General features: G+C 49.1%; 1 non-coding gene across 1 annotated transcript; it reads right to left on the bottom strand.

Annotated features, from left to right (window-relative positions):
* Window positions 1-332: 332 nt before the first annotated feature.
* On the bottom strand, window positions 333-407 carry Trnat-ugu (transfer RNA threonine (anticodon UGU)). The gene has a single exon. It is a non-coding gene; the product is annotated as a tRNA-Thr (tRNA).
* Window positions 408-12,659: the final 12,252 nt, after the last annotated feature.

Here is a 12,659-nt window from a genome sequence, read left to right as displayed (position 1 = left end):
CAAAGGTAGAGGCATTTCCTGGGCAGTCAGCACATATATTAGAAACACTAAAACGAGCTATAAGAACTACTCTACAGGGAATCGATGTCCACATCTTTCATGTAAATTTTTGGTCAATCAATTCAAACGGAATGCTTCTAGGATCCCTTGGTTGTCCGTCTGTACGACCGACTATTTGTCCGTCTGTTCAGACTTCTTTATCTCAGGAACTTTTTGAACAAGTGGAAATTTATGTGTCATACTAAGATTTACGATTAAATGATGACTAACTGACAACCTCAGCTGCCGACAGGTGTTGTTGATATACCTCGATGTGGGCAGCTGAAAATGTGTGTCCCGGCCGGGATTCGAACCCGGGATCTCCTGCTTACATGGCAGGCGCTCTATCCATCTGAGCCACCGAGGACACAGATGAATAGCGCGACTGCAGGGACTTATCCCTTGCACGCTGCCGGTGAGACTCACATTCCCAACTGTCCACAATTCTACATATGTAGTGTACCTTATATACATTTGCCCACCCACTCATTACTCGCGCACGCTTTGGCGATTCCCGTACGATTCCCTGCAGTTGGCCTTTGGCTGTGCTGCGGTGAGGACGCGCTGTTTGTGTTCCTGCCGCGGAGCGAGCGCTCGTGTTGTTTACATCGTGCTCGGCCGTTTCGCGCGTGCCGTACTCAGCATATAGATCACTATGGCGCACCAGTACAGAAAATCGACGCTCAAATTTACGTTCCGCAACGAATTTGCACGGCCCAAAGCACTCGAAGTCGAACGATTTCTACGAGAAGAAGTTAAAATCCCGGCGACCGACATTCTTGGCATTCACTTGTCCATTGTGAGCAGTATCATGTATGTCAGGATCATCAACGACGTAACATGTGAACGGATCCTTCGGGAAACGAAACAGGGCCTCCGTTTCTGCCATGCTGATGGCAATGTGGGGACTGTGCACGTCGATTATTCTTGCATGGGACTCCGCACGATCAGACTTTTCGAACTTCCTTTCGAACTACCGGCGGAGGACGTCGTGACAGCGCTGCGCCCCTACGGCAAGGTGCATGAACATATTGCGGAAAAATGGACGCAATTCCAGACATATCCTGTGCTGAACGGAGTCCGTCAGGTCCGAATAGAACTTAAAAGACATGTACCTTCATATCTGAATATCAGTGGCTGCCGTGCCATCGTCATCTACGAAGGGCAACCGAAGACCTGCTCTGGTTGTGGGAAGGAGGGACACCTCAGATCCGAATGTATCCAACGTCGAATCACTCAACTGCCGCCGGCTGCCGAGGACCCGCCGTCGCAGCCGACGCTGCTTCCCGTGACTTATGCAACAGCCCTCACGACAGCTACCACTTTACCACGACAGCCGACATCCACTATTGGGTCGCGGCTCCATGCTCCAGTACAGGGCGATGATGACACACCCGTCCCACAAACTACAGATTCAACTCCAATGCAGCCGCCCCCGTCGACGGATACATGACGACAGCATGGCTGCAGACTCGCTTATTGTGCCTACGGCTGCCTTTGTGCGGGAACGTCGTGAATCTTTGCCATCGTCTGACACAGAAGGACACACCAGGAAGCAACGCTCTCCGAAGCGACGGAAACGGAGGCGTAGAGCACCTTGCGAACGAGATGCGACACAGCCTCCAGAGGACGACGACTCCACCTTCAATGACGACGCTACCACAGAGGCAGCCGCCATTTGCTGCAGTGTGGCACCAGCGAACGGAACTGAGGACAAACCACACGTATCTACAGTGGCAAAATCGGATGCCGATACGCAGGACAGATGCTGCCCACCACCTTCTGGAATGCAAGCACCCATGCCGTGTCCTGAGGAAGCTAGGGAAACCGATCTGGCTTTGAGTTCCCCGACGTAGGCGGATGACCACGACGACGACGCCACCATGCAAGTTACGTCAACAGGGCCCACGCCATTGGCGCCGGCTCTCTAGAAACGACTGCACGTGAGGTTTGGGGGGATGCGGAGGTGTTAATACACTCCGAAGTGTAATTCCAGTCTTAATTGATAACTTAGCACCTGCGGTTCGGCAACAGGCTTATCGTATCGCCACGATTAACCTCAACACGATACGAACGGCAGTGAAGATTCAGTTACTGCGTGAGATGCTTCGTTCTTCGGACGCTGACATTGCCCTGTTGCAAGAAGTGTATATAGCGGCCCTCCCTGCTTTCTACGGTTATGTGACATATTTGTCACCGGGGGACCGAAATGGAAGCGGTACGGCAATACTAGTGCGCGACGGAATTGCCATCGAAGAAGTGACTTACCTTCCGTCAGGAAGGGGGCTGGCGATCACAGCACTGGGCACGCGCATCATTAACATTTATGCTCCATCAAGAACTGACCAACGCCGCGAACGATCGCTGTTCTACTCCGAGGATATCGCCCCTCTCTTTATCAGTCGCTTCGATAAATATATCTTTTTGCGGCGACTTCTGTGTGCTCCACCCCAAAGACCAATCCCTCATTTCTCGACTGGTCAAGAACTTCGGCTCCTGGTTCGTGATATGCTTCTCACCGACACGTGGGAGACACTACACGGTGACCGTCCCGGACCGACATATCTTACTAGTCACTCAGCCAGTCGCCTAGACAGCATTTATGTCTCACGAGCTCTAGCGCCGGGAGTATTGGATGCCGAACTTTGGCCGCTTGCCTTCTCCGATCATAGCACTTTCATATGCACACTCACTCTACAGCAGCAGCGGATATGGCGCAGCCGAGGACCCTGGAAGCTGAATGTGGCACATCTTCAAGACCCGGAATGCCGTCAGATTATCGCCAACACATGGATGGATTGCGAACGTCGTCTTCCCCGATACCCTTCGACTCTAGCATGGTGGGTGGAATGTGCTAAACCAGCGTTTCGGCGTGTGCTAACACAGTTCGGAAAAGATATCGCAGCGTGGCATCGTCACACATTGGACTTTTATTACACGATGCTCCGCGAACTCGCCAGCCAATCACCATCTCCAAACCAACAAATGGAAAGCTGCCGAATTAAAGGTAAAATATTGTCGCTTACGAGGAAACGTTTGGAGGGGGTCGTCGTGCGATCGCGACGTCGAGACCGAGCGGAAGGAGAAAACCCGTCTATGCATCACATCGTGCTCGACAGCCGCCGACGCCGACAGCAACTGATCACGGACCTCACATTGCCAGGTGGTAGGGTCGTAATGACTCAAGCGGCGGTTACAGAAGCCTTTGTAGATCACTGTCGCCGGTTTTACGACGAGGTGAATACAGGCTTCCCCCCATGAACCATGGACCTTGCCGTTGGTGGGGAGGCTTGCGTGCCTCAGCGATACAGATGGCCGCACCGTAGGTGCAACCACAACGGAGGGGTATCTGTTGAGAGGCCAGACAAACGTGTGGTTCCTGAAGAGGGGCAGCAGCCTTTTCAGTAGTTGCAGGGGCAACAGTCTGGATGATTGACTGATCTGGCCTTGCAACATTAACCAAAACGGCCTTGCTGTGCTGGTACTGCGAACGGCTGAAAGCAAGGGGAAACTACAGCCGTAATTTTTCCCGAGGACATGCAGCTTTACTGTATGATTCAATGATGATGACGTCCTCGTGCGTAAAATATTCCGGAGGTAAAATAGTCCCCCATTCGGATCTCCGGGCGGGGACTACTCAGGAGGACGTCGTTATCAGGAGAAAGAAAACTGGCGTTCTACGGATCGGAGCGTGGAATGTCAGATCCCTTAATCGGGCAGGTAGGTTAGAAAATTTAAAAAGGGAAATGGATAGGTTAAAGTTAGATATAGTGAAGGTCGGTGGCCAGAGGAATAAGACTTTTGGTCAGGTGAATACAGGGTTATAAATACAAAATCAAATAGGGGTAATGCAGGAGTAGGTTTAATAATGAATAAAAAAATAGGAATGCGGGTAAGCTACTACAAACAGCATAGTGAACGCATTATTGTAGCCAAGATAGACACAAAGTCCATGCCTACTACAGTAGTACAAGTTTATATGCCAACTAGCTCTGCAGATGATGAAGAAATTGATGAAATGTATGATGAGATAAAAGAAATTATTCAGGTAGTGAAGGGAGACGAAAATTTAATAGTAGGAAAAGGGAGAGAAGGAAACATAGTAGGTGATTATGGATTGGGGCTAAGAAATGAAAGAGGAAGCCGTCTGGTAGAATTTTGCACAGAGCATAACTTAATCATAGCTAACACTTGGTTCAAGCATCGTAAAAGAAGGTTGTATACATGGAAGAATCCTGGAAATACTAAAAGGTATCAGATAGATTATATAATGGTAAGAGAGAGATTTAGGAATCAGGTTTTAAATTGTAGGACATTTCCAGGGGCAGATGTGGACTCTGACCACAATCTATTGGTTATGACCTGTAGGTTAAAACTGAAGAAACTGCAAAAAGGTGGGAATTTAAGGACATGGGATCTGGATAAGCTGAAAGAACCAGAGGTTGTACAGAGTTTCAAGGAGAGCATAAGGGAACAATTGACAGCAATGGGGGAAAGAAACACAGTAGAAGAAGAATGGGTAGCTCTGAGGGATGAAGTAGTGAAGGCAACAGAGGATCAAGTAGGTAAAAAGACGAGGGCTGCTAGAAATCCTTGGGTAACAGAAGAAATATTGGATTTGATTGATGAAAGGAGAAAATATAAAAATGCAGTAAATGAAGCAGGCAAAAAGGAATACAAATGTCTCAAACATGAGATCGGCAGGAAGTGCAAAATGGCTAAGCAGGGATGGCTAGAGGACAAATGTAAGGATGTAGAAGCTTATCTCACTAGGGGTAAGATAGATACTGCCTACAGGAAAATTAAAGAGACCTTTGGAGAGAAGAGAACCACGTGTATGAATATCAAGAGCTCAGATGGCAACCCAGTTCTAAGCAAAGAAAGGAAGGCAGAAAGGTGGAAGGAGTATATAGAAGGTTTATACAAGGGCGATGTACTTGAGGACAATATTATGGAAATTGAAGCGGATGTAGATGAAGACGAAATGGGAGGTAAGATACTGCGTGAAGAGTTTGACAGAGCACTGAAAGACCTGAGTCGAAACAAGGCCCCCGGAGTAGACAACATTCCATTAGAACTACTGACGGCCTTGGGAGAGCCAGTCATGACAAAACTCTACCAGCTGGTGAGCAAGACGTATGAGATAGGTGAAACACCCTCAGACTTCAAGAAGAATATAATAATTCCAATCCCAAAGAAAGCAGGTGCTGACAGATGTGAAAATTACCGAACTATCAGTTTAATAAGTCACAGCTACAAAATACTAACGCGAATTCTTTACAGACGAATGGAAAAACTGGTAGATGCGGACCTCGGGGAAGATCAATTTGGATTCCGTAAAAATGTTGGAACACGTGAGGCAATACTGACCTTACGACTTATCTTAGAAGAAAGATTAAGAAAAGGCAAACCTACGTTTCTAGCATTTGTAGACTTAGAGAAAGCTTTTGACAATGTTGACTGGAATACTCTTTTTCAAATTCTAAAGTTGGCAGGGGTAAAATACAGGGAGCGAAAGGCTATTTACAATTTGTACAGAAACCAGATGGCACTCATAAGAGTCGAGGGGCATGAAAGGGAAGCAGTGGTTGGGAAAGGAGTGAGACAGGGTTGTGGCCTCTCCCCGATGTTATTCAATCTGTATATTGAGCAAGCAGTAAAGGAAACAAAAGAAAAATTTGGAGTAGGTATTAAAATTCATGGAGAAGAAGTAAAAACTTTGAGGTTCGCCGATGACATTGTAATTCTGTCAGAGACGGCAAAGGACTTGGAAGAGCAGTTGAACGGAATGGACAGTGTCTTGAAAGGAGGATATAAGATGAACATCAACAAAAGCAAAACGAGGATAATGGAATGTAGTCAAATTAAATCGGGTGATGCTGAGGGAATTAGATTAGGAAATGAGACACTTAAAGTAGTAAAGGAGTTTTGCTATTTAGGAAGTAAAATAACTGATGATGGTCGAAGTAGAGAGGATATAAAATGTAGACTGGCAATGGCAAGGAAAGCGTTTCTGAAGAAGAGAAATTTATTAGCATCGAATATAGATTTATGTATCAGGAAGTCGTTTCTGAAAGTATTTGTTTAGAGTGTAGCCATGTATGGAAGTGAAACATGGACAATAACTAGTTTGGACAAGAAGAGAAAAGAAGCTTTCGAAATGTGGTGCTACAGAAGAATGCTGAAGATTAGATGGGTAGATCACGTAACTAATTAGGAGGTATTGAATAGGATTGGGGAGAAGAGAAGTTTGTGGCTCAACTTGACTAGAAGAAGGGATGGGTTGGTAGGACATGTTTTGAGGCATCAAGGGATCACAAATTTAGCATTGGAGGGCAGCGTGGAGGGTAAAAATCGTAGAGGGAGACCAAGAGATGAATACACTAAGCAGATTCAGAAGGATGTAGGTTGCAGTAGGTACTGGGAGATGAAGCAGCTTGCACAGGATAGAGTAGCATGGAGAGCTGCATCAAACCAGTCTCAGGACTGAAGACAACAACAACAACAACGAATACAGAGGAACCGGATGGGCACGACATACTGCAGCACGTGTCGCACACCCTCGACGATGCAGCAGCCACGACGCTGTTAGCTGGACTTACGAGGGACGACATCTAGGACGCGCTTAACAATGGAGCACTCAACAAATCTCCCGGGCCGGACGGACTGCCGCTCGAGTTTTATCGGACTTTCTGCGATCTAATGATGCCCCTATGGATCACCATGTACCAAGAACTGATGACCCCCGTTTCCCACGTGCCACCTGGATTCGTGGAAGGTCTCCTCATACCGATATACAAACCTTCCTGAGGTCGGACGGTGGAGGACTACAGGCCAATTACAATGCTCAACGCGGACTATAAAATCTTCGCCCGACTACTCGCCAGCCGCATAAGAAAGGTTCTGCCCCTACTCCTCTCCATGGAGCAAACGACACAGGGCGGAGTGACCAACATAAAACGGCAACCAGCGAATGCAGGGATTTAATAGCTATCGCCACATCCTGTCGCCTTCGAGCTGCTCTGATCTCCATTGATTTCGACCACGCCTTCGACATAGTTCACCACGAGTTCCTCCTGTCCGTTATGGCCTGCATGGGCTTCCCGCCTGGCTTTCTCGACATCTTTCAGCGCCTTTTCCGTGGAGCTGCATCCCGTGTAGTGGTGAATGGACGGATTTCGGGTCCCTTTCCGATCCGACGGTCAGTTCGCCAAGGATGCCCACTCTCCATGATCCTTTACGCGATCGCACTCGAACCAATTGTCGGAGGGTTGAAAAACATGCTCTTGGGCATGTCATTGAGGGATCACACATTTCACTGCAGGATATATGCTGATGACCTTCTGTTACTTGTTCGATCTGGTGACGAGGTACGCTCGGTGATACAATGGATCAATCGCTATGGATTGGCAGCGGGCAGCCTCATGAATGTGGCCAAGTCGGCAACGATGCCCATTGGGAGAGGTCTACAGGAGGACGCTTTAGCCCCACTCCCACTAGTCAACAAGATCCGGTTCTTGGGCATAACATTTACACAGGATGTGCGCCGCACGGCTGCCATGAACTATGCACGATTACTACACGCAATACGCACAGAAGTACGCCGGAACCTACTTCGACAGATGGACTTCCTACAGCGTGTGGAAAACCTCAACCTTCTCGTGGCGACTAAGATGATCCACATGGCTCAGGTCCTACCGGTATCGACAGCGATGGCACACAGACTGCAAGCAACGTTTGGATATTACCTTACCGCCGGACACCTATTCAAAGTCCGCTACGAAACACTCACTCTCCCCCCGCTTGATGGCGGACTGGGACTTATAAATGTACGAGCGAGAGCTACAGCGTTATACTTGTGCACAATGATGAAATTGTGGACCCACAAAGATGCTTTCCTTACGGGACATCTGTTAGAGGAATTGCTGCCAGCGTCACTTCTGCCATCTGTCACGATTGCGCACATTACATCCTCATTCTCGCACCTCTCGGCATTTATTCTTGAGTATAGTTACGTGCACCCAGACCTCCCCAACACTCGCACTCCCAAGGCGAGAGACGTTTACCGGCTGCTGCTAAGGTCCATCCCTCGCAATACGATTGAGAGGAAAAGCCCGACCACCCTATGGCCTGCAGTGTGGAGAGAGGTCCAGAAGCCGTTTCTCTCCTCGCGGGTACGAGCAGCCTGGTACCAGGTTGTGAACGGGAAGGTTGTAACACGACAAAGGCTGCACGCTATTGGGATGTCGGATTCCCCCCTTTGCCCACGTTGCCACCTCGTGGATACTGATGAACACCGTTTAACATGTGGATCGGCGTTAGAGGTGTATGGCTGCTAGTGCAGAAGATCCTCACCTGCTACCTACGTATCGCGCCTCGCTCAATTGAGCCACGGCTCCTTCTTTGTCCAGAGGATACTTATTTCCCACCTGCGAAGACTCACGCTCTCACATGGTTTAAAGGCATGTCATATACTACCTCTTTCGAGATGATGAGAAAATGGTACTTGATTACTGGCAATTTCTCCAGGACAGTCATAGCACACTTGAGTGTACACCCATACACCGAGAACTATTTGCGAACTATTTGCACAGTGTCTTCGATGACCCCCCTCACAGTTGGGGAGTACCGGGCAGAGGACGACCGCCGTCATGGAGCTCCACACGCTGCCAAATGTTTTATCAAATTGGAACATGGAAACTGTACGCAGATGAGCCATGCACAGGGAATGGCGTGCCGGATTTGGTTACATTTTTCTTTCTTTATTATTTATCATCTTATTATTACACTCCTGGAAATGGGAAAAAGAACACATTGACACCGGTGTGTCAGACCCACCATACTTGCTCCGGACACTGCGAGAGGGCTGTACAAGCAATGATCACACGCACGGCACATTGGACACACCAGGAACCGCGGTGTTGGATGTCGAATGGCGCTAGCTGCGCACCATTTGTGCACCGCCGCCGTCAGTGTCGGCCAGTTTGCCGTGGCATACGGAGCTCCATCGCAGTCTTTAACACTGGTAGCATGCCGCGACAGCGTGGACGTGAACCGTATGTGCAGTTGACGGACTTTGAGCGAGGGCGAACAGTAGGCATGCGGGAGGCCGGGTGGACGTACCGCCGAATTGCGTAACACGTGGGGGCGTAAGGTCTCCACAGTACATCGATGTTGTCGCCAGTGGTCGGCGGAAGGTGCACGTGCCCGTAGACCTGGGACCGGACCGCAGCGACGCACGGATGCACTCCAAGACCGTAGGATCCTACGCAGTGCCGTAGGGGACCGCACCGCCACTTCCCAGCAAATTAGGGACACTGTTGCTCCTGGGGTATCGGCGAGGACCATTCGCAACCGTCTCCATGAAGCTGGGCTACGGTCCCGCACACCGTTAGGCCGTCTTCCGCTCACGCCCCAACATCGTGCAGCCCGCCTCCAGTGGTGTCGCTACAGGCGTGAATGGAGGGACGAATGGAGACGTGTCGTCTTCAGCGATGAGAGTCGCTTCTGCCTTGGTGCCAATGATGGTCGTATGCGTGTTTGGCGCCGTGCAGGTGAGCGCCACAATCAGGACTGGATACGACCGAGGCACACAGGGCCAACACCCGGCATCATGGTGTGGGGAGCCATCTCCTACACTGGCCGTACACCTCTGGTGATCGTCGAGGGGACACTGAATAGTGCACGGTACATCCAAACCGTCATCGAACCGATCGTTCTACCATTCCTAGACCGGCAAGGGAACTTGCTGTTCCAACAGGACAATGCACGTCCGCATGTATCCCGTGCCACCCAACGTGCTGTAGAAGGTGTAAGTCAACTACCCTGGCCAGCAAGATCTCCGGATCTGTCCCCCATTGAGCATGTTTGGGACTGGATGAAGCGTCGTCTCACGCGGTCTGCACGTCCAGCACGAACGCTGGTCCAACTGAGGCGCCAGGTGGAAATGGCATGGCAAGCCGTTCCACAGGACTACATCCAGCATCCCTACGATCGTCTCCATGGGAGAATAGCAGCCTTCATTGCTGCGAAAGGTGGATATACACTGTACTAGTGCCGACATTGTGCATGCTTTGTTGCGTGTGTCTATGTGCCTGTGGTTCTGTCAGTGTGATCATGTGATGTATCTGACCCCAGGAATGTGCCAATAAAGTTTCCCCTTCCTGGGACAATGAATTCACGGTGTTCTTATTTCAATTTCCAGGAGTGTAGTTTCGAATTCTATTTCATAGTTCAGAAGGAACTCTTGTTCTGTTGTTGCTACGAATGTACATTCTACTTTTGTTTGTCGTAACTGAACGACGCCTTTTTCCATATAAAAACAAACATTTGAAAGAGAAAAGTATACAAAAAAAACTAAAGAAAAAAAATAGCGGAGCGGCTAAGGTAACTGGCTTTTTTTTTTAAAAAAAAGAAGGATAGAGCGTCTGCCATGTAAGCAGGAGATCCCGGATTCGAGTCCCGGCCGGGGAACACATTTTCAGCTGTCCACATTGAGGTATATCAAAAACACCTGTCGGCAGCAGAGGTTGTCAGTTAGTCATCATTTATTCCAGGGAAAAGCTGCATGGTCATCAACAGTAACTGTTCTTTCGAGAACAAGTTACTGTCTTCACATACTAAGGTTTACAGTCCCTTGCTGACGTAACACATTTATCCTTCCAAGTCAATAGAATCTAAAGAAATGACCATTTACGCCACAAATTTTTACACTCGCAAACTCACTCATCAAAAGCTATTGGCTACTTTCCGCTGACCTAGAACCATGAAATTTGGCAAGAAACAAGGTTTCACATAAAAGTAAAGTAAGAGATCCGAAAATTGTTAAATTGTAATTATATCACGTGAAATAAAACTGTTTGGTCATTGTTATGCGACTATCACTCTGTTCGTCATTTAATATCCCTTTTTCTCAAGAATGGGCACACGTGGCAAGTCGAAATTTATGTTATTTACTAACGTCGACGGTTCCCTGGAGCTTTAAAAGATTTAAATTCCTAAGTTAATGCAGCCAAATGATATCATCATTTATGTTAGGTATTTTTAATACCCCCAAAGTCACTGTTCAAAACCTATAGGTTATTGTATTGTACTGTATGGAATGGGACCTAGAAACGACGGAGAGGCTTGGTCCCGACGCAGTTCCCAGTGGTTCACAACCCAACAACAGGCTACAGCAGTCCACTCACAACACCACCACCCCACACCAAACCTAGGAATATTGTACTGTTCGGCTCCCACAACGCAACAACAGGCTACAGCAGTCCACTCACACCACCACCACCCCACACCAAACCTAGGAATATTGTACTGTTTGGCTCCCACAACCCAACAACAGGCTACAGCAGTCCTCTCACACCACCACCACCACCACCCCCACCCCACAACGAACCTAGGAATATTGCACTGTTCGGCTCCCACAACCCAACGACAGGCTACAGCAGTCCACTCACACCACCACCACCCCACACAAAACCTAGAATATTGTACTGTTCGGCTCCCACAACCAACAACAGGCTACAGCAGTCCACTCACACCACCACCACCCCACACCGAACCTAGGAATATTGTACTGTTCGGCTCCCACAACCCAACAACAGGCGTGAGCAGTCCTCTTACACCACCACCACCACCCCCACCCAACACCGAACCTAGAAATATTGTACTGTTCGGCTCCCACAACCCAACAACAGGCTACAGCAGTCCACTCACACCACCTTCACCCCCACCCCACACCGAACCTAGGAATATTGTACTGCTCGGCTCCCACAACCCAACAACAGGCTACAGCAGTCCACTCACACCCCCACCACCCCACACTGAACCTAGGAATATTGTACTGTTCGGCTCCCACAATCCAACAGGCTACAGTAGTCCACTCACACCACCACCACCCCACACCGAACCTAGGAATATTGTACTGTTTGGCTCCCACAACCCAACAGGCTACAGCAGTCCACTCACACCACCACCACCCCACACCGAACCTAGTAATATTGTACTGTTCGGCTCCCACAACCCAACAACAGGCTACAGCAGTCCACTCACACCACCACCATCACCCACACCGAACCTAGAAGTATTGTACTGTTCGGCTCCCACAACCCAACAACAGGCTACAGCAGTCCACTCACACCACCACCACCTCACACCGAACCTAGGAATATTGTACTGTTTATCTCCCACAACCCAACAACAGGCTACAGCAGTCTACTCACACCACCACCACCCCACACCAAACCTAGGAATATTGTACTGTTTGGATCCCACAACCCAACAACAGTCTACAGCAGTCCACTCACACCACCACCACCCCACACTGAACCTAGGAATATTGTACTGTTTGGCTCCCACAATCCAACAGGCTACAGCAGTCCACTCACACCACCACCACCCCACACCGAACCTAGGAATATTATCTTGTCGGCTCCCAGTGCACTCCCCCCTCCCTGGGAACGCCTCACACCAGAGGAGTGTAAGCCCTAAGTTTGCATGGTAGATTAATTATGGTGTACGCGTACGTGGAGAAAGTGTTTGCTCTGCAATCGCCGATATAGTGAAACTGAGGCGGAATAAGGGGAACCAGTCCGCATTCGCCGAGGCAGATGAAAACCGCATTA

This window comes from Schistocerca gregaria, chromosome 3 (assembly GCF_023897955.1).
Source record: "Schistocerca gregaria isolate iqSchGreg1 chromosome 3, iqSchGreg1.2, whole genome shotgun sequence".
Taxonomy (NCBI): Eukaryota; Metazoa; Arthropoda; class Insecta; order Orthoptera; family Acrididae; genus Schistocerca; species Schistocerca gregaria.
Note: the sequence above shows the minus strand (reverse complement) of the source record. Positions and strands in the feature narration are given on the sequence as shown.